The sequence below is a fragment of the Symphalangus syndactylus genome, chromosome 24 (genome assembly GCF_028878055.3).
Source record: "Symphalangus syndactylus isolate Jambi chromosome 24, NHGRI_mSymSyn1-v2.1_pri, whole genome shotgun sequence".
NCBI classification, from domain to species: domain Eukaryota; kingdom Metazoa; phylum Chordata; class Mammalia; order Primates; family Hylobatidae; genus Symphalangus; species Symphalangus syndactylus.
In genome coordinates this window covers 40,462,514-40,483,132 of record NC_072446.2, presented here as the reverse complement: position 1 = coordinate 40,483,132, position 20,619 = coordinate 40,462,514, and the positions used below count along the sequence as shown (strand labels likewise).

Here is a 20,619-nt window from a genome sequence, read left to right as displayed (position 1 = left end):
AGTCTTTACAAAATTCTAATGTAGGACAATAAGGGGACATGTATGAGGATGTCCACTGTGGCACTATTTACAGTAGTGGGAAATTGTGTGCGATCTAGGTGTCCATGACCAGGAGAATGAATAAATAAAATGTGAAGGATGTAAACAGTGACTACACATATGGCTGCTACCTTTGGCAACATGGCGGGATATTAACAACAGTGATGGGGGTGGCGGGAGGAAATGTACAAAAGTGAATAAGTAACGTTAAACATACATTCAGAACATTATCTGTTTTTATAAAAAGCACATACAGACTAGGTGCAATGACTTACACCTGTAATCCCAGTACTTTGGGAGGCCAAGGCAGGAGGTTCAGTTGAGCCCCAGAGTTCAAGACTAGCCTGGGCAATAAAGCAAGACCCCATCTCTATTTTTTTTTAAGTTGTCTATGCCATACCACACCGAATGCATCTGATCTTGTCTGATCTTGGAAGCTAAGCAGGATCAAGCCTGGTTAGTGCTTGGATGGGAGACCCCCGTTAAAATAGCACTGTAGGCTAAAGAGAAGGATAAAAGGCCCATAGAGGTACATACACCAAAAACATAAGAGTAGGGTCATGGTCTTTCTCATTCATGGTTCTTCCCCCCTTCCCCACCAGGGGACATTTTACAAATGCCTGGAGACATTTTGTTGTCACAACTGGGGAGGAGGATGCTATAGAGCCCAGGAATGCTGTTAAACATCCTATCATTCACAGGACAGTCCCACAACAAAGAATTACCTGGCCCAAATGTCAATAGTGCCAAGTTTAAGAACCCCTACATTCCCCAGACCCCAGGACAGCATTGCTGAATGAATTATGAATGAATGGATGAAGAAATGAGGGTGGTCCTGATCAGCTGGTAGCCACGGGAATAGAGAGACGCGGTAGAATTCTTGTAGTTTTGGAGATTTTGGAGGTGTGTTACACAGAATTTAGGGTGATAGCCCCTGTCTTTTCCAGGAGAGGGTGTGTTCTGCCCTTGCCTGGAGCTGGGCACAATCCCATCCACTTGGGGCCTCAGTCACCCTCCAGCCCGACTCCTCGCCTCCCCCGACCACCTCCCCCAGCTTGGGAGTCCTCTGAGCTGCCAGGAAGTCAGGGTGGTTCCTTCGGGCAAGGAACTTTGCATGGTGTCTGAATGCAGCAGGACTGCGGAAGGGAAACCGCTGACCACAGATGGGCCTGGAAGTCTCGGGCCGTGGAGTTGGGGAGGGCCGGGCCAGAAGGGAGGGGTCGGAGTGGTGGGGAAAAGAGATCACGATGCTTCCGGGGTAGGGTAAGGCCTTTCTAGGGTGGGGTTGGAATCTTTGAAGACTGTGGCAGGAATCCTTTGATAGGTGGGGTTAGGATCTCCGAAGGGCAGGGTTGGAATCTTTGGACCGGAGGGATAGACCCCTAGGGATTAATACTCTTAGGCGGCGGGAGGTTGGATCGCGCAGGAGCAGGAGCGGTATTGGAACCCTGGGGTTAGTGTTCTAAATCTTAGGGCAGGGTTAGAATCCACTGAAGTGAGAGTTCGGATCCTTCCATTGGGCAGATTAGAATCGTTGGGGGCAAGTTGAGTTTAAAAATCCTTCAGAGGTGGGATTAAAAATCCTTTGGCGGGGCTGGGTTAGTATCTTGGGAGCCTTGGAGCGGGTGCTGGGGTTCTTAGACGGGCGGGTTCGAATCCCTAGGAGTAGGATTTGGGATCCTTTGGAGACTGGGGTAGGACGCTGGGCGGTGGGATGGGGAGGTGTTAGGGAAAGTGGAGCTGAAGAGATGGGGGTTAGCATCCTTGGTGGACGCGTTAGAAGCCTCCGATGGATGGTGCTAATTTTTTTTTTCTCTTGATGGCGGGTTTGGGATCCTTTTTGCAGGAGACGGAGGTTATGGCCCTCGGGGAGCCGGTTAGGATCCTGGGGTGGCGTCTGAATCTTCGGGGAGGTGTTAGGACACTTGGGGCGGAGTTAGCATCGCTCAGGGCGCGGCTAAGGCGCCCAGATGGCCTGCGGGCGCCACCACGTCCCTGGTCCCAGCTCCGGAGCACATCAGAGGCTTAGAGGCGAGTGGGAAGGGACTCAGTGCAGGGCGAGAAACGCCCACAGCACCAAAGCCCCTCGGAGCGTCGCCCCCCGCCCCACCCTAGTTCTAGAAAGTCAGTTTCCCGGCACTGGCAACCCGGAACCTCAGGGGCTGCCGAGCTGGGGGGGCGCTCAAGCTGCGAGGATCCGGGCTGCCCGCGAGACGAGGAGCGGGCGCCCAGGTGAGTGCCGCGCACAGGGGACCGGGAATACCCGGCCCGCGAGGGGTCCCAGGAGGCGGAGGGAGCCCAGGAGCCTGGGAAGGGCTGGCTACGGGTGCGGCTGGGGGCAGCGAGGGGAGACGGAACGTCGGGGGAGCCGCGGGTAGCCCGGGGGATGAGGGGTCGACAGCGAATGGAGGGTGCCCTAGGGAGGGGCGGCACTGTTGCGGACTGCTGGATGCCCGGGGAAGGGGACGCTCGGGCCCGTGCAGTGTGACTTTATCCACCACTTCTCTGGGCCGTCCAGGTTCCCCTTCTGTGGGGGGGGATTTTTTTTTTTTTAACTAAAAAAAAAAAAAAGGAAGAGATGGGGCTTCACAGAGCCCGGGAGGAGGAAGGCCCTTACGGTTCCCGGTGGGGGCCGGGTCACGCCGGGTTGGCAGCCAGCTTGGGGAAGGGGGCAGTTGGGCGGAGGCGTGACGTGCGAGCCACACCCAGGCCGGCTGCAGCTGGTCGGCTCTCTGCCCCTCCTCCCACAACAGATCTAGGTCAAACCCCCAAACCTCCTGGCCCAAGACCACACTGCATGCATGCCCTGTCACTTTCCTCCTTGTTGGACAAATTCTCCGTCTCAGAATTCGTTTCCTCATCTGTAAAACGGGGCTATTCCTTGCAAGGATGCAGGAAATTGGAGTATGGGAGAGGTGGTGCGTGTGAGAGACAGTTAGGCTAGTGGGTAGGGGAGGGGGCTTCTAGGGGCAAACTGCCTGTTGGGCCTGGGTTAGAGGATTTGGCCTTTCTTTGCCTCTGTTTTCACAACTGCAGGATGGGGAGAGTAATAGTACCTCCTTCACAGGGTTGTTTAGAGGATTAATTGGGTACTGAAGGGGCCGGGCAGGGTGACTCACGCCTGTAATCTCAGCTTTTTGGGAGGCTGAGGCAGGTGGACCTCTTGAGGTCAAGAGTTTGAGACCAGCCTGGCCAACATGGTGAAACCCCGTCTCTACTAAAAGTACAAAAATTAGCCGGGCATGGTAGCACATGCCTTTAATCCCAGCTACTCGGTAGGCCCAGGCACGAGAATCACTTGAACCTGGGAGGCGGAGGTTGAGGTGAGCCGAGATTATGCCACGGCACTCCAGCCTGGGCGACAAAGAGAGACTCTTGTCTAAAAAAAAAAAAGTTACTGAAGGAAAGCTTTGAGAGTGCTGTCTGACAGTACACAGGCTTAATGTATGTTAACATTGCCCTAGTTAGTCATATGGCCCCGCGTTCTCAGACTTTAGCCTACATCAGCATCACCTGGACGGCTTGTGAAAACACAGATTGCTGGGCCAAATCCTAGAGTTTCTGATTCAGTAGCTCTGTGCAGGACAGTGAGAACTTCCATCCCCGGTGATGCTGCTGCTGCTGATCCAAGGAGGACACTTTGAGAACCACTGGAATAGCCTATGCCCAGCACAGAGAAAGGCCTCAATACATATCAGTTGCCTTATATCATGGTTTTCTCTTTATAGTCCTTTTTTTTTTTTTTTAGGGGAGGAGGTGACAGGTTAAAATACAGAAAAGTGAAGATAATAATATATTAAATGTCCCGAGAATCCACCATCCAGAATTAACAAATAATAGCATTTTGTCATGTTTGCATCGGATTTTAAAAAATTAATTTACTAAAAATAACAGAAACAATTGAAGTCTCCTCACCTTGTATCACTCTCAGCCCTGTTTCTTTCCCTCCCCAGGGGCAACCGCTGTCATGAGTTACAGTCCTTCCAGGATGTGCCTCTAAAAATGGATTGCATATAAATGTATGCATAAACAACACGTAGGATTGTTTTGTGTGCTTTAAAAATGCTATCTATGCAGTGGTTCATGCCTGCAATCCCAGCTACTTGCGAGGCTGAGGCAGGAGAATCGCTTGAACCCGGGGAAACAGAAGTCGCAGTGAGCCCAGATCGCGCCATTGCACTCCAGCCTGGGCAACAAAAGCGAAACTCCATCTAAAAAAAAAAAAAAAAAAAGTCTGGGCGCGGTGGCTCACGCCTGTAATCCCAGCACTTTGGAAGGCTGAGGCGGGCGGATCACGAGGTCAGGAGATCGAGACCATCCTGGCTAACATGGTGAAACCCCGTCTCTACCAAAAATACAAAAAATTAGCCGGGCATGGTGGCAGGCACCTGTAGTCCCAGCTACTCGGGAGGCTGAGGCAGGAGAATGGCGTGAACCTGGGAGGTGGAGTTTGCAGTGAGCCGAGATCGTGCCACTGCACTCTAGCCTGGGCCACAGAGCGAGACTCGGTCTCAAAAAAAAAAAAGAAAAAAAAAAAGCTATCTAACTGTGAGACTTTTCTGCAATTCTGACAATGGGGAGAGCAAAGGAGCATATTTGCCTCATCTTATCATTAAGTTGTCAAAATCTATCCAGGATGAGAAATAGAAAACAGAGGCCTCATTCATTCCTTCCAGCTGCTGCGGAGTATCCCAGCAGGTAACCACTCTACAGTATTTCTCTTTCCCCTGTGGATAAATACTCAAGTTGTTCCTAGGTGTTCACTACAACGAACAATATTGACAGGAGCATCCTGGATGTGTAGCTTTCAGCCCATGTACAGGTGTTTCTTGAGGAAAACACCAAAAGGCCAGATGGCCCCCCAGAGAGGGCACCTGTCACCCTCCCCGTTGTGTGAGAGGAGTACGGTAGCCCGGAAGGGTCATCCAGGGACTCTGAGGCAGAGAAGAGAGAAGAATGTTGTTCTGCTGACCTCCCAGCTGTCTCTGGATCAATGGCCCTTCTTCCGGGCCTCATGTTCTCTGCTGTAAGTCACTTCATTTGTCTTACTCACTGTGCCTGGCACTTAGTAAGTGTTCAAGGAAATGGAAGCATGAATCTTTTGAGGGAACAATAACCAATATTTTCATGTATCTTTATGTAGTCTTTTCTACGCACTTTTAAATTAACATAATTAGTATAATGCTACACATGGATTATTTTTATCCTATTTATTTGCTTAGTATTACATTGTATCATTTTCCAGGTCATCAAAATGTTCTTAAATTTTTAGTGGCTGCATAATATTCCACTGTTTGCCTGTATTATAATTTGCTTAACCTTTCTAGCAGAGCAATCTTTTATATAGCTCGAAATTTTTAGAAATATTTTAATTGAGGTTAAATTCACCTAACTTTATAAAATTATATGATTTTTAAAGTGAACAATTCAGTGGTATTTGGTATATTCACAATGTTGTACAACCACTACCTCTCAGTAGCTCCTAAACATTTCCATCACCAGTGAAAAAGGAAACTTTGTACCTATTAAGCAATTACCCCCATTCCCCCATCCCCCCAGCCCCTGGCCACCACCAATCTGCTTTTTGTCTTTACGGATTAATTCATTCAGGATATTTAATATAAATAGAAGCATACTATGTGACTTTCTGTGTCTAGCTTCTTTCACTTAACATAATGTTTTCCAAGGTTCATCCACATGGTGGCAACTATTAGTACTTTATTCCTTTTGTGGCCAAATAATATTCCATTGTATGGATATTCCACAATTTATTTACCCATTTATCCATAGATGGAAATTCAGGTTGTTTCCACATTTTGACTATTGCGAATAATACTGCTATCGGCATGCATGTGCATGCCTGTATTTGTTTGAGCACCTGTTTTCAATTCCTTTGGGTATATACTTGAAGTAGAGTTACTGGGTCATATGAAAGTTCTATCTTTGTGGCCGGGTGCGGTGGCTCACGCCTGTAATCCCAGCACTTTGGGAGGCCGAGGCGGGCGGATCACAAGGTCAGGAGATCGAGACCATCCTGGTTAACACGGTGAAACCCCATCTCTACTAAAAAGATACAAAAAAATTAGCCGGGCATTGTAGTGGGCCCCTGTAGTCCCAGCTACTCAGGAGGTTGAGGCAGGAGAATGCTGTGAATGCGGAAGGCGGAGCTTGCAGTGAGCCGAGATCGAGCCACTGCACTCCAGCCTGGGCGACAGAGCGAGACTCTGTCTCAAAGAAAAAAAAAAAAGTTCTATCTTTAACTTTTTGAGGAACTGCTATGCTGTTTTCCACCGTTTTACACTCCCACCGTAATATACAAGGGTTTCAATTGGCTTCACATCCTTGCCAATGCCTACTATATTTATGTTTTATTATTATTATTACCATTCTAATGGGTACAGAAAGCATGAATCTTAATCTCATTCAAACCAGGCTGCCCTCTGAGGGCTCTTACCTCAGGAAGTAAGGAGAAAGTTGTCTACATTCTAAGGACTAGCCAGGGCTTGGACTTTAAACTCTTCTAGAAAGTAAATTCTACAAGAGCACAAACATGTTTGTCCTATAAACCACTGTATCTTCTAACACCTGGCACCTGGCACATAGTAGGGCCTCAAAAAAACACTGAAGGGACAAACATAATGAATGTTGGACAACCTCCTCCCTCCCTTGCCTGAGATATTTCAGCTGCCCTCCCCCAACAGCCCTCCACCCACAGTGATTATTTTTAATTAGATGCTAACATTTAAACTCAGGAGAGCTCACATAATGTGGATTTCTGTCTCCTAAAACATTAGAAGAGTTAGCAGCCCTGAGACTAGAACCCACGACTCCAGTGCTCCTCAGACAACCTCAGTGGAGCTGGGGGCTGCCCTGTGGGCTGCACCTGGGTTGTCCAGCTTGCACAGCCCTTGCCAGGCCCACTTTCCTCATCCGCAGAACCCTCCACATCCCTATAGTCATTTGAGTTTTCAAACCCCACCCTTCGGGTCATGACAAGGCTTCCTTTTTTATAGAAAAGGAACATGAAGGGCCGGGCGTGGTGGCTCGCTCCTGTAATCCCAGCACTTTGGAAGGCTGAGACAGGCAGATCATCTGAGCTCAGGAGTTCGAGACCAGCCTGGGTAACACGGCAAAAGCCTGTCTCTAGAAAAAATACAAAAATTAGCTGGGTGTGGTGGCATGTGGCTGTAGTCACAGCTACTCAGGAGGCTGAGGTGGGAGGATCTCCTGAGCCCAGAAGGTGGAGTTTGTAGTGATCTGAGACTGCACCACTGCACTCCAGCCTGGGTGACAGAGCAAGACCCTGTCTCATAAAAAGAAAAGAAAAGGAATGTGAAGCCTAGAGAGGGTAATTGACTTTCCCAAAGTCACACAGCAAGTTAGTAGCACAATCTCTCTCAGCCTCTGTCTTTCTTTCTTACATCTTTTTTTTTAGTTTAGTTTTCTTTTTTTATACCACAAGTCATCAAGCAATCACTTCTGCCTTTCTAAACAAACTCCACCACATGCACCAACCACATGTTTGTCCCCACCCCATTTCTCCAGTTTCCTCCCCCACAGGACTGGGAGTTTGAATGTACTTTCAGAGGCGTGGGTAATGATGCAGAAGCAGCCTGTAAATGTGCCCTGGTCTTGGCCCCTGGCTGTGGTCCCACATGCTGCATCCTCTGGATGGCACTGCACTAGGATGTGAACTCCTGACTCTCCCCTCGAGTCACCTCCCTGAGTTCCAGGCATCACCCTGAAATCCTTTGGCCCAGGAGATGTAAGTGCAGCCAAGAGAACAGGAGTCCCAGCCTCATCTCTACCATAGAAATGAAGAACAGTGGATACAGCACAGTAGATGACCCCGAGTCTTAGCGCCTGCTCTGCCAAAGACAGGTTGTGATGCACTGGGCAAATCTCTTCCCTTTCTGAGCCTCAGTTCCCACATCCAAAAAAAATGGAACTGAGGCTGGGCACGGTGGCTCACACCTGTAATCCCAGCACTTCGGGAGGACGAAGCAGGTGGATCACCTGATGTCAGGAGTTCAAGACCAGCCTGGCCAACATGGTGAAACCCCGTCTCTAATAAAAATGCAAAAATTAGCTGGGCGTGGTGGCGGGTGCCTGTCATCTCAGCTACTCGGGAGGCTGAGGCAGGAGAATTGCTGGAACCCGGGAGGCACGGTTGCAGTGAGCCAAGATCTTGCCACTGCACTCCAGCCCAGGCTGACAACAGCAAGACTGTCAAAAAAAAAAAAAAAAAAAAAGAAAAAGAGGAACTGAGAAGGATACTACTCATGATTCCTGCAGCACAATTCCTTTTATGTCAAAACACATAGACACACACACACACACACACACTAGTCCATCATGGCATATATGTCTGAGTTTGAGTTTCTCCAGAAGCAGACCCTAGGCAAGGTTTCAAACGCAAATAGTTTGTTTGAGAGCTGATTCCAGAGACCCTTCTAGGGGAGTAAGGAAGTAAGTCAGGGAACAGGAGGTAGTCATTAAAGGTGTCTTCTAAGCCCAGTTACCACTGTGGGCACCTGGAGCTCAATCCCACTGAGGAACTCTGGGAGCCAGGGTAGAACCGGGGTATTTGTCCACCCCGGTCTCGCTCCTGTCTTTTGTTGAAAACTACTCCTGAGGATGTGATAACTCTCTAGCACTTTTGGCTTGCCAAGCCCATGGGCAGAGCAGGCACCAGTAGCTACAGAGAAATCTCTCAGACAAAGAGATGAAGGTGCCGGCAGCTGGAAGTCCAGCCAGAATGTGCGGAAATGGTAAAGGGCAGAGTGATAGAGGCAGGGCACTGACAGCCTCTGCTTCAACATACATGGGTGTAAATGCAGAGGCAGAGGCCAAGGCCAAATGCTGGCAGAGGATATCTGGGTGGGGAAAGAGGTGGCCATGGAAGGCTTATAGAATGAGTAATCCAAGAGTGTCTTATATGTATCTGTAATGTTTTAATCTTCCTTCCTTCCTTCCCTCCCTCCCTTTCTTTTCTGTTCTTCTTTCCTTTCTTTCCTTCCCCCCCTTCTCCTCCTCCTCTTCCTCCTCCTCCACTTTCTTCTTCTCTTCCTTTCTTTCTTCCTTTCTCTTTCTTTCTTTTTTTCTTTCTTCTTTCTTTTCTTCCTTTCTTTCTTTCTTCTCTCTTCCTTCCCTTCCTCCTCCTCCTTCTTTCTTTCTTTCTTCTCTCTCTCTCTTTCTTTTTCTTTTTGAGACAGGGTCTCGCTCTCTCTCCCAGGCTGGAGTGCAGTGATGCTATCATGGCTCATGCAGCCTCAACCTCCTGTGCTCAAGCGATCCTCCCACCTCAGCCTCCTGAGTAGCTGGGACCACAGGCACATGCCACCACACCCAGCTAATTAAAAAAATTCTGGTAGAAATGGGGTCTTGCCATGTTGCCCAGGCTGGTCTTAAATTCCTCAGCTCAAATGATCCTCCTGTCTTGACCTCTCAAATTGCTGGTATTACAGATGTGAGCCACCATGCCTGGCCTCTAATGGTTTAATTTTTAACAAGAAGGATGTACTAATGTTTTACTAGGTGGTAAAAGGTCATTTTAAAAATAAAATACATACCCTTCAAAAAATAAAAGAAACTGAAACCTGGAGCTTTGTCAATTATAAAAAAAAATGTAAAAGGGTAAGCGCCTGTGTTACTGAGGCTTTGAGGATTCCATTTGTGGAGGACAGGTTTAGGGGCAGCTGACCTCTCAGTACCACAGCAGGTAAAAGTGAAAAGTGGCCCTGGTGGTGAACTGGCCACCATGTCCTGTCTGGAGGGGGAAACTTCCACTCAGCGGCAGCCAAGGAAAGACTGCTCCTCTCCCAGCAGAAGCAAACAAATGTGCATCGCCCTTCTCAGTTTAAACATATATTTATAGCTATTGGTTTTCTTTTTGTTCGTTTGTTTTTGTTTTGAGACAGGGTCTCACTCTGTTGCCCAGGCTGGAGTGCAGTGGGGCAATCTTGGCTCACTGCAACCTCCACCTCTCGAGTTCAAGCAGTTCTCCTGCCTTAGCCTCCCAAATAGCTGGGATTACAGGCACCCACTACCACGCCCAGCTAATTTTTGTATTTTTGGTAGAGACAGGGTTTCACCATGTTGGCCAGGCTGGTCTCAAACTCCTGACCTCAGGTGATCTGCCTGCCTCAGCTTCCCAAAGTGCTGGGATTACAGGCATGAGCCATTGCACCTGGCCTATTTATAGCTATTGTTTAGACGGGAAATCTGGGGGCATCCAGCAGGCTAAAGGGGACTTCATTCAATAAGAATTTATTGAGCACGTACTATGTTCTAGTTTTACACACTGGGGATATAGCAGTGAACACAACAAAGTCCTTACTGTCATATCTCATATCCTAATGGTCAGATGGATAATAAACAAATCAACAGGTAATACATTAGGTGCGTTAGTCCAGGTCCTTTTTTATTTTTTATTTTTTATTTTCTTTTTTTTATACTTAACTTCAGCACACCCTGAGGTAGTTCAAGTCTTTTGAGAAGCAGACTCCCATAGCATTAAATGTGCAAGAAATTTATTAGAGGAAACGGCTATGAGAGAAAATGGGAAGAAATCAGGAGAGGACAGGAGAGCCATCAGATAGTGGGGCACCTCTGTCCACTAATGAAAAAGAAAAGGAAAGAAGAAAGGAAGGAAGAAGAAAGGAATAAAAGGAGGACGTGTCTTGGACTGCCATGCCTTTTTTGTGTGTGTGTGGTTGTTGTTTTGTTTCGTTTTTTTGAGACAGAGTCTCGCTCTGTCACCCAGGCTGGAGTGCAGTGGCGCAGTCTTGGCTCACCGCAACCTCCGCCTCCTGGGTTCAAGCAATTCTCCTGCCTCAGCCTCCTAAGTAGCTAGGATTACAGGCATGCACCACCACACCCAGCTAATTTTTGTATTTTTAGTAGAGACGGGGTTTCATCATGTTGGCCAGGCTGGTCTCGAACTCCTGACCTTGTGATCCGCCCGCCTTGGCCTCCCAAAGTGCTGGGATTATAGGCGTGAGCCACCGCGCCTGGCTGCCATGCCATTCTAAGGAAAGTTTGTCAAGGCTGTTAAGGAGCCCTTGGCCAAAGTCTCTTGACAGAGGTCCCCCAGACATGGGCGGGCTTCAGTCTCCCTGATACATTCAGTCATTGGCTGGGAGCAGCCCATGAGAGCAGTAATGGACTTCAGAGCACAGCAGCTGAGCCACTGATCAATTTCTCCAATCGTACTCCTGCAGTTGGAGATCTGAGAGGTGCATCCTCATGGCCACCACGTTTAAGAGGTGGTTAGGGGCATGAAGACTAGCTGGGAACAGGCTAGACAGTGATGGGAGTTGGGGGGCAGAGGATCCTGTCTTCGTCAGGGTGATAAGGGAAGGTTGCTCCGAGAAGGTACAATCATTAGAGAGACTAAAGAAAGTGGTGGAGTCTTTCTGGGTGAAGAATATTCCAGAAATAGAACATGCAATGCCCCAGAGGTATAAGCACAGTTGGTGAGTTGAAGAAGAGCAAGGAGGGCTCCAGTGGAATGATCAAGGGAGAGTTAGGAGACGGATCTGAGAGGCTGAGGAGGGGATCAGATCGTGGAGGTCTTACCCACCTTGGAGGGGATTTGGGCTTTTACACCAAGTGAGATGGAAACCCTGGAGGGTTTGAGCAGAGGAGGAATGCGACCTGACTTACTTTTTTTTTTTTTTTTTTTTTTTTGAGACTGACTCTCACTCTGTTGCCCAGGCTGGACTGCAGTGGTGCGACCTCGGCTCACTGCAACCTCTGACTCCCGGGTTCAAGCAATTCTCCTGCCTCAGCCTCCTAAGTAGCTGGGATTACAGGCATGCGCCACCATGCCCACCTAATTTTTGTATTTTTAGTAGAGACGGGGTTTCACCATGTTGGTCAGGCTGGTCTCCAGCTCCTGACCTCAGGTGATCTGCCCGCCTCAGCCTCCCAAAGTGCTGGGATTACAGATTTGAGCTACTGTGCCCAGAATGACTTACATTTTAAAAGGCTCACTTATTTGTAAGAGGCAGAATGAGGATTCAAACCCAGCTCTATCTGACTTCAAATCTCATGCTCTATTTTCAAACTGCCCTGCCTCCTGCCTGCCTTAGAGATAAAATCATTCCAAGAAGGTTCACAGTTGCTCTGGAATTCTGAAATTGACCAAGTGACCCAAGAGTAACATTGAACATGCTATGAGTTTTATGTGTGGTTGAATAAGTGTTTGGAACACAGGCATCTCAGAGCCAACCCTATGGCTGAGCCAGGCAAATGATCAAAGGCCCTGAGTTCTCCTTCAGTGTGTTGCTCTGTCGCTCGCCATCGTGTGAGCCAGGGCCCACACAGCCTCTTGGGGCTGTTACTCCACCTGTCCAATGAAGATTTTGATCTCCCAAGTTTCTTCCTGTTTGCAAAATCAAAGTTTTGAGCTCCATGAAAAAGAAGCCGAGGCTCAGTAAAGGGAAGACGTGAGAAGTCAGGAGTGACCCCTAACTGTCTATTAGGGACAGTAGTCACTCGGGGATAAAGACAGTTCGTTCAGAAGACAGTCAGGGAACCTGAGGAGGGGGAGCTGCTGGGCTCTGCACCCCCAAGGCACTGCTCAGGGAATTGGCTCCTGTTGCGAAAATACTTTTTCCCCACCCCCATGGCTGACCTGTTCTGAGAAGGGAAAGTTCCTATAACTGAACAGCCTTAAGCCCTGGGCCCCCAGCGGTCTGCCTTCTTGAGAGTTCTGTTTGGGTTCCTCATTCTCCCCTTTCCCTTCATCACCCACAGCCTCTGGGGCTGACCTCAGTGGATAATGACAGGCAGGAGAGCTGAGTGCCAGTTTGACCTGCCATTGACTAGCCGGGGGACCCACTCTCCCATGGGCTTCCATTTCCCTATCTGAAAAATAACTTCATAATTCTGGTCTGTTGACTTCAGCCAAGTATGACGAGGCTCATAGAGAGTAGAACATAATACATCCATTACACGAATGTGTATGGAGGGCCTATTAGATACCAGGCGCTTCTTTTTTTGAGACATTCTTGCTCTGTAATCCAGGCTGGAGTGCAGTGGCATGACTGCAACTCATTGTAGCCTCAACCTCCCAGGCTCAAGTGATCCTCCCACCTCAGCCTCCCAAGTAGCTGGGAATACAGGCACATGCCGCCATGCCTGGCTAATTTTATTTGGTAGAGACAGGGTCTTGATGTGTTGTCAGGACCAGACTCGTACTCCTGGGCTCAAAGCAATCCTCCCACCTCAGCCTCCCAAATTGCTGAGATTACAGGCATGAGCCCCTGCCCCCAGCCTCTATAACCAGGTCCTTTTAAGGCATGGCTTCAGTGCCTTCAGCTTAATGAGGTCCGTATTTCTCCCATCTTCACCTACTCTAATAGGTCGAGTATCATCTTACCTTCTCTTCTACTAAAACCTGGTATCAGGGAGGTCTTTGCCATCAGTCATTTACACTTGAGTGCAAATCACAATCCCTTAAAAGAATTCCATCTGCACTGGGCAAGACTCTTTGATGTTTAAGGGGGAATAAATCCAACTCAAAACTGTCTCAAGCAGAAGAAGGAGGTTACTGGAAAATCCCTGAAATATCAGCTTCAGGCAAGGCTTAATCCAAGGCTGGGAGTCTGTATTTCTCTATTTCTTAGGTTTGCCTTGCTGCTGCAGGCCTTTTTTCCAGCTAGAAACCAAGGGCTGGCTCTCATTGGCCAGAATTGACTCACATGCCCATCTCTGCTTCTTCTTCTTCTTTTTTTTTTTTTTTTTGAGATAGAGTCTCACTCTGTCACCCAGCCTAGAGTGTAATGGCGCAATCTCGGCTCAATGCAACCTCCACCTCCCAGGTTCAAGCAATTCTCCAGCCTCAGCCTCCCAAGTATCTGGGATTACAGATGCCTGCCACGAAGCCCGGCTAATTTTTTGTATTTTTAATAGAGATGGGGTTTCAAAATGTTGGACAGGCTGGTCTTGAATTCCTGACCTCCGGTGATCCACCTGCCTCTGCCTCCCAAAGTGCTGGGATTACAGGCATGAGCTACCGCCCCCATCTACCCATCTCTGCTTCTATTACTGCAACTCTCATTGGCTTGATTTGGTCACAGACCCACCTCTACAGCCAGGGGTTGGAGTCAACTCTATCCCAATCCATAAACTGAGACTAGAGGGAGGAGTAATTCCCAAAGGAAAATTGGAGAACTGTTCACAGAAGAAGGGAGGAATGCATTCTATGCAGGAAAGAACTGCAGCTTCTTCTTTCAGAGAACTTCTCATCTGACATCTCGTTTCACATTTGGAGAAACTGAGGCTCAGAGACAAGTTGAGACTTGTCTAGGGTCACATAATGAGCTTATGGCAGAGATGGGACCACAATCCAGGGCTTCACACCCTCGGCCCTTGCAGGTTTCTGCTTAAGCATAGAAGCTCCCGGAAAACCATCTCCAGCCCACTGCATGGATGCTCAGGCAGGCCCCGGCCTCTCCCCCTTGAGCTTGACTCTGAGAGCACAAGCCGAGTCTCTGAGGCTTCCACAGCCAGCATGGTGACCCTGGGAAGCAGCCAGGCACAAGCGAGCTGACCTCTCTCATTTCCCTCAGCAGAGGCTGAGGTGGTGAGGAGCAGGTTTCAGGTTCCCAGGGTCGGCAGTGACCTGAGGAAGCATCTTTACCAGGGATCAGCAGTTCTGAGTGGGTGTGCAACCAGGCAGGCTACTTCTGCTCTCAGATCCTGCTTTTGAAGCACATTAGATGAGAAATGCGTATGCAGAAGTTTTACACAGTCCTTTACATCCCTAGTCACATAGGACCTCAGGCCAAGCCTGAGAAGCAAGGCCTCCTGTTTAGTAGGAAAGAAAAATAAGGCTCAGAGAGGGTAAATGACTTGCTCAAGGTCACATACCCAGTCAGTGGCAGAACTGCGATTCAAACTCAAGTATTCTGACTCCCAAGTTCAGCCTTCATTCTGCTACATTGGTGGATCTCAAATTTTAGTGTATATACTAATTTCCTGTAGAATTGTTAGAACTACAGATTCCAGGCCCTCACTCCCAGATACTGGTTCATTCAATCCAGAGTGCGACCCAAAATATGCAAGAATCAGTGAAGACTTTTTGAGTTCAAATGGCAGAAACCCAACTCAAATTGGCTTAAGCAAAATTGACAATTTATTTGCTCGTGGACTGGAAAAATCCTGAGGTGTATAGGCTTCAGGCGTAGCTGGATCCAGGTGCTCAATTTATCTTCAGGAATTACTTTATCTCCATACCTCAGTTCTGTTGTCCTCTCTGGTGGCTTCACTCTAAAGCAGCTTTTACCTTGATAATGTTGAGGTGGCCTCCAAGAACTCCAGGTTCCTACATCTCAACAATCCGTATAGAAAGAGGGTGCTTTTACCCTAATTTTTCCAGCAAAATCCCAGGGCAGACTGCCTCAGTGAGGAGGAAGTATATGCCTATAGCTGAACCAATCTCTGTAGCCAGGGGGCCAGAGGATACGGGATTCTCTGATTGGCCAGGCCTGTGTCAAGTTGCCAATCCCTGAAGGCAAGGGTGGGATTGGCCCCACCAAACCTCATGCACTAAGTGGGAGAAGGCTGGTTCTCCAAAGGAAAATCCAGGTACTGTTATCTGAAGAGGGACAGATGCTAAGGAGGCAGGAGCAAAAGAGTTTCTCTAGCCTTCTTGGGTAGAATGTTCACATGAATCGCCGGGGAACCTTGTTAAAATGCACATTCTGATTTGGGAAGTGGGGCCCAAGATTCTGCATTTCTTACAGCTCCCCTCTGATGTTGAGGCCGCTGGTTCTCACGCTGGCCACACTCTGAGCACCACATTGCATTTCTAAACTCACTCAAGCCACTTCGTCACAAGGCACTCTGCAGAGAGGCCCTGGGCTACATAAACCTCTTTTTTTTTTTTTTTTTTTTGAGACAGAATCTCGCTCTTTTGCCCAGGCCGGAGTGCAGTGGCGCTACCTCGGCTCACTGCAAGCTCCGCCTTCCGGGTTCACGCCATTTTCCTGCCTCAGCCTCCCGAGTAGCTGGGACTACAGGCGCCCGCCACCGCGCCCGGCTAATTTTTTGTATTTTTGTAGTAGAGACGGGGTTTCACCGTGTTAGCCAGGATGGTCTCTATCTCCTGACCTCGTGATCCGCCCGCCTTGGCCTCCAAAGTGCTGGGATTACAGGCATGAGCCACCGCGCCCGGCATAAACCTCTTTCTTCCATCATTCTCTCCCCACCTTCACCCCATTCTCTGTTCCCAAACCCACCTGAATAATATCAGCACCATCTGTTTGGGAACCACTCACCAACATACTATAGATTCTGCTGACAAATCACAGTTGAAGAAATTGTCCATTGTGCCCTCCAATGGCTTCTTTTTTTTTTTTTTTTTTTTTTTGAGACTGCGTCTTGCTCTGTTGCCCAGGCTGAAGTGCAGTGGCATGATCTTGGCTCACTGCAGCCTCTGCCTCCCAGGTTTAAGCGATTCTCCTGCCTCAGCCTCCCAAGTAGCTGGGATTACAGGTGCACACCACCACACCTGGCTAATTTTTTATGTTTTTGGTAGAGTCAGGGTTTCACCATATTGGCCAGGCTTGTCTCGAACTCCTGACCTCGAGTGATCCACCCACATCGGCCTCCTAAAGTGCTGGGATTACAGGCATGAGCCACCGCACTCAGCTCCAGTGACCTTTTATGAGGAGCCACAGAACAAATTCTCTTTTGAATTTATACTCAAAAAATATTTGTTTCTGTCAACAGACAAATTGTTGTGCTTCCTGGGATCTTATGGTGATGTTGTACAAGTTTCCATTTTTATCTTGGCTACTAGGAAGCTCAGAGATAAATCTAGTACTCAATGGTAGTAGCAGTCCCACTCTGAGCTTCTGGTTCAATAATCTTTCCCTTCTATATGGTGTAGAGTAACCCTTTTTGAGTCTTACAGTGCTCTGTATATGGTTTAATATTATAAGCTCCTTCAAATCCTTTTTGGAAGTTGGTTCTTCTTTGGAATATTCTTGACTTTCCCCCAATCTTTATCTATTCAGATCCTCCCTGTTCTTCAAAACCCAACTCATTATCTTGCTGCTCAATTATTATTATAAACAGGTTGCTTTTTATACGAACTTATTAACATACACATAGGCATATAAATTCATTTTACAAGAGTGGTTTGATGTTGTACATGTTTGCAGTTTGCGTTTTTTACCCAGTAAGTATTTTAGCAGTCTTTGCATGGCCCCTCCTATCTTTACCACTCCCTAGTAGCTTCTTTCTCTTTCATTCTTAAAATTGCGGTAAAATACACATAACAAATTTTCTGTCCTAATCATTTGCAAGTGTACACTTCAGTGGTATTCAAGCCATTCAGAATGTTGTGCAACCCTCACCACCATCCATCTCCATAACTCATTTCATCTGAAACTCTACACCCATTGAACACTAACTCCTCACTTCCCCTTCCCCCAGCCCCTGGCAACCACCATTCTACTATCTGTATCTCCTAATAGCTTCTTAGTATGTGGCTTCGGAATGTAATTGTGTGTCCAGTCTCCCCTTCTCAACTCGGTCATAGAGCAGGAACTATGTCCTAATGCTTTCACTTTTTTTTTGCCCTGTCTTATGGTGCTGACAGACACTTTTACTTCCTACTATATAAAGCATGGCATGCCAGGCATGCAGCCATTCACTCACTGTGCGTGACACTCCTACTGTGTGCCAGGAACCACTGGGCTAAGCACTGAGGAACACAGGCGTGAGCACCAGCCTTTCCTGTGCTGCAGTGATGGGAGCATTCTGTCTCTGCATGTTTGGATATGGTAGCTCTGAGCCACAGACAGCTGTTGAGCACAGATGGAGTCATAGCTGAGATGTGCTCTAAGAGTAAAATCCACACTGAGATGTGAAGGCTTAGTACAAAAAAAAAGAATGTAAAGTATCTCATTAATAATTTTTATATTTATTATATGTTAATAATTTTGATGTATTGAGTAAAATAAATACATCTTAAAATTAGTTCACTTGTTTCTTTTTACTTTAAAAAACCTGGATGTAAAAATTTTTTTTTTAATGAAAAATAGGCCAGCTGTGGTGGCTCATGCCTGAAATCCCAGTACTTTGGGAGGCCGAGGTGGACAGATCACCTGAGGTTGAGAGTTCAAGATCAGCCTGACCAACATGATGAAACCCTGTCTCTACTAAAAAATACAAAAATTAGCCAGGCGTAGTGGCACATGCCTGTAATCCCAGCTACTCAGGAGGCTGAGACAGGAGAATCACTTGAACCCAGGAGGCAGAGGTTGCGGTGAGTGGAGATCGCACCACTGCACTCCAGCCTGGGTGACAAGAGCAAAACTCCATCTCAAAAAATAAATAAATAAATAAAAATTAAAAAAAAACCTAAAAATAAATTTAAAAGGAAAATAAAAATAAAATAAAATAAATAAAAATAAAGAAATTTTTTTAAAAATGAAAAAATAAAATAAAATACAATTTTAATTTTAATTTTTAAAAACCTGGCTGTAGAAAACTTTAACTTATATTTGTGGCTCACATGACATTTCTGGGCCTAGTGACCATGAACATGGACATTTCTGATGCCCAGTCCACACCAGGCAGTAGACATGGTTCTCTCATTTAGGGGGACAATCACATTTTACACAAATTTGACTCCTGCCAGTGTATCACTTTTAGAAAAATCACACTTTCAGCTGGGCATGGTGGCTCATATCCCAGCACTTTGGGAGGCCAAGGTAGCAGGATAACTTGAGGTCAGGAGTTCAAGACCAGCCTGAGCAACATTATGAGACCTGCCCCGCCCCGCCCCCTGTCTCTACAGAACATAAATTTTAAAAGATTAGCCAGGCATGGTAGTTTGTAACTGTAGTCCCAGCTATTAAGGAGGCTGAGGTGGGAGGATCACTTGATCCTGGGAGGTCGAGGTTGCAGTAAGCTATGATTGCACCACTGCACTCCAGCCTGGGTGACAGAGCGAGACTGTCTCTGAGAAAACAAATCACACTTTATTGTGCGAAAATGGAACTCATGGGAATTCCCTATTTTAAAAAAAAAGCGAACTTCTCCAGTGTTGCAGTATCTCTAGGCTTGTGGGCCAGAGGAATTGCAAACTGTGCTTGCTTCATGATCCGGGGCAGTGTCACGTCTGCCAGTAAACAGAAATGGTTGTGGTTAATGTTTCTGCGGCACTTACTGCATGCTGGGCAATTTTACACTCAGTGTAAAAATTTTACGCTCAGTGCTCACCACCACCCTGTGAGGTAGAACCCTTGCCACCCTTTCTCAGAGATGGCCTTGGATTGTGAATGAACACAGGTCTTCTGAGACCCCTCCCTCGGGACCCTGTGGCCATCTTGAATATGTACATTGATCACGTAAGTGAAGCATACAAGGTGCTCAACACGCGTGGATTGGAAATCACAAGACTCACAGCTGCAGATCAGTGGGTGCCCAGAGAGGTAGAGTGAGCTGCCCTACCTCACACAGTGCTGCTCTTCCCAGAACATCTTTATGCTGATCAAAACATATGAAATGTGATATAATTTTATGTCATATATGCCACACAAGATGCCTGTTTAATTTCCCAGAACTGTAATACACATTTATCTCAAAGAGAGATGCTGGTTTCAGTTTTAAATGCATGCAAGTACATTATAAATCTGTGCTTAATTGTGATAATTTTTCAAATTAATGATCCAGCACTCCAAGAGTCTGAATGTGTTCCTTATTTTATTTCCAAAAGACAAACGAAGCAAAACTGCTCAAGTCTTGAGGTGGCAAATCTTTTCCTGTTCCCACCAGAAGAGGCAAATCCTTGTAAATAAAAGGAATCTTTTTTCGTTTTTAAAAGTAACTCATCTAAGCCTAGGAATTTGGTTTTTTTTTCTTAAACCACAAATACATGTTTATTTTAACAAGATGAGTATAACTGAGTTCTAACTGCTTTAGAAGAAAATGGCAATTGTGCAGAGATGAGAAAAGCAAGCACTTCCTTATGTGGTTGTCACAGCCTGCCCTCTCAGCAAATGTGTGTGCATATTTTGAGAAAAGAAATGAAACATTTCTTCCACTTTTACAATTATGTTTTGACTCTATTTGGAGTAAATGTGTTTTGTTTAAGCATCCTTAAACTAATTGAATACAGCAGCAAAGTCTGCAAGCTCTACCTCCAAAATGTCCCCCAAACCTGTCCAATGCTTACCTCCTCTCTGCCCCCACCCCGCTCTGGGCCACCATCATCTCATACCTGAACAATTTCTGCAGATTTCTCACAGGGTTCCCTCCCCTGCTCCCTACTGTCTGTGCCTCACTCAGCCACTGGTGGGATTAAAGTGCAAATTGAATCCCATCATTCTCCTGCCAGAAACTTTCCATCATCCTTAGAATAAAATCCAAAGTCCTCACTGGCCCTACAGGATATGGTGGCCTCATCACAACCACCCTCTCCCCTGCCCATGAGCTTCAGCCACACTCTCCTGCTTTCAGTGCCTCCAACTTCTCTCCAAGCACATGCCAGACTCAGGGCCTTTGCATTTGCTGTTCCCTCTGCCTGGAACACTCTTCCCTCAGAGTGTCCCCTCA

At 47.2% G+C, this 20,619-nt stretch overlaps 1 protein-coding gene across 4 annotated transcripts in view; it reads left to right on the top strand.

The window, feature by feature from the left end:
* Nucleotides 1-1,541: 1,541 nt before the first annotated feature.
* Nucleotides 1,542-20,619, top strand: part of HCK (HCK proto-oncogene, Src family tyrosine kinase) — a 50,651-nt gene continuing 31,573 nt past the window's right edge. Inside the window, exon 1 of one of the 4 annotated variants that reach the window (XM_055265835.2) lies at nucleotides 1,542-1,607. The gene's annotated coding sequence lies outside the window, so the exon portion shown is untranslated. The other 3 variants (XM_055265837.2, XM_055265836.2, XM_055265834.2) reach the window with 3 other exon arrangements.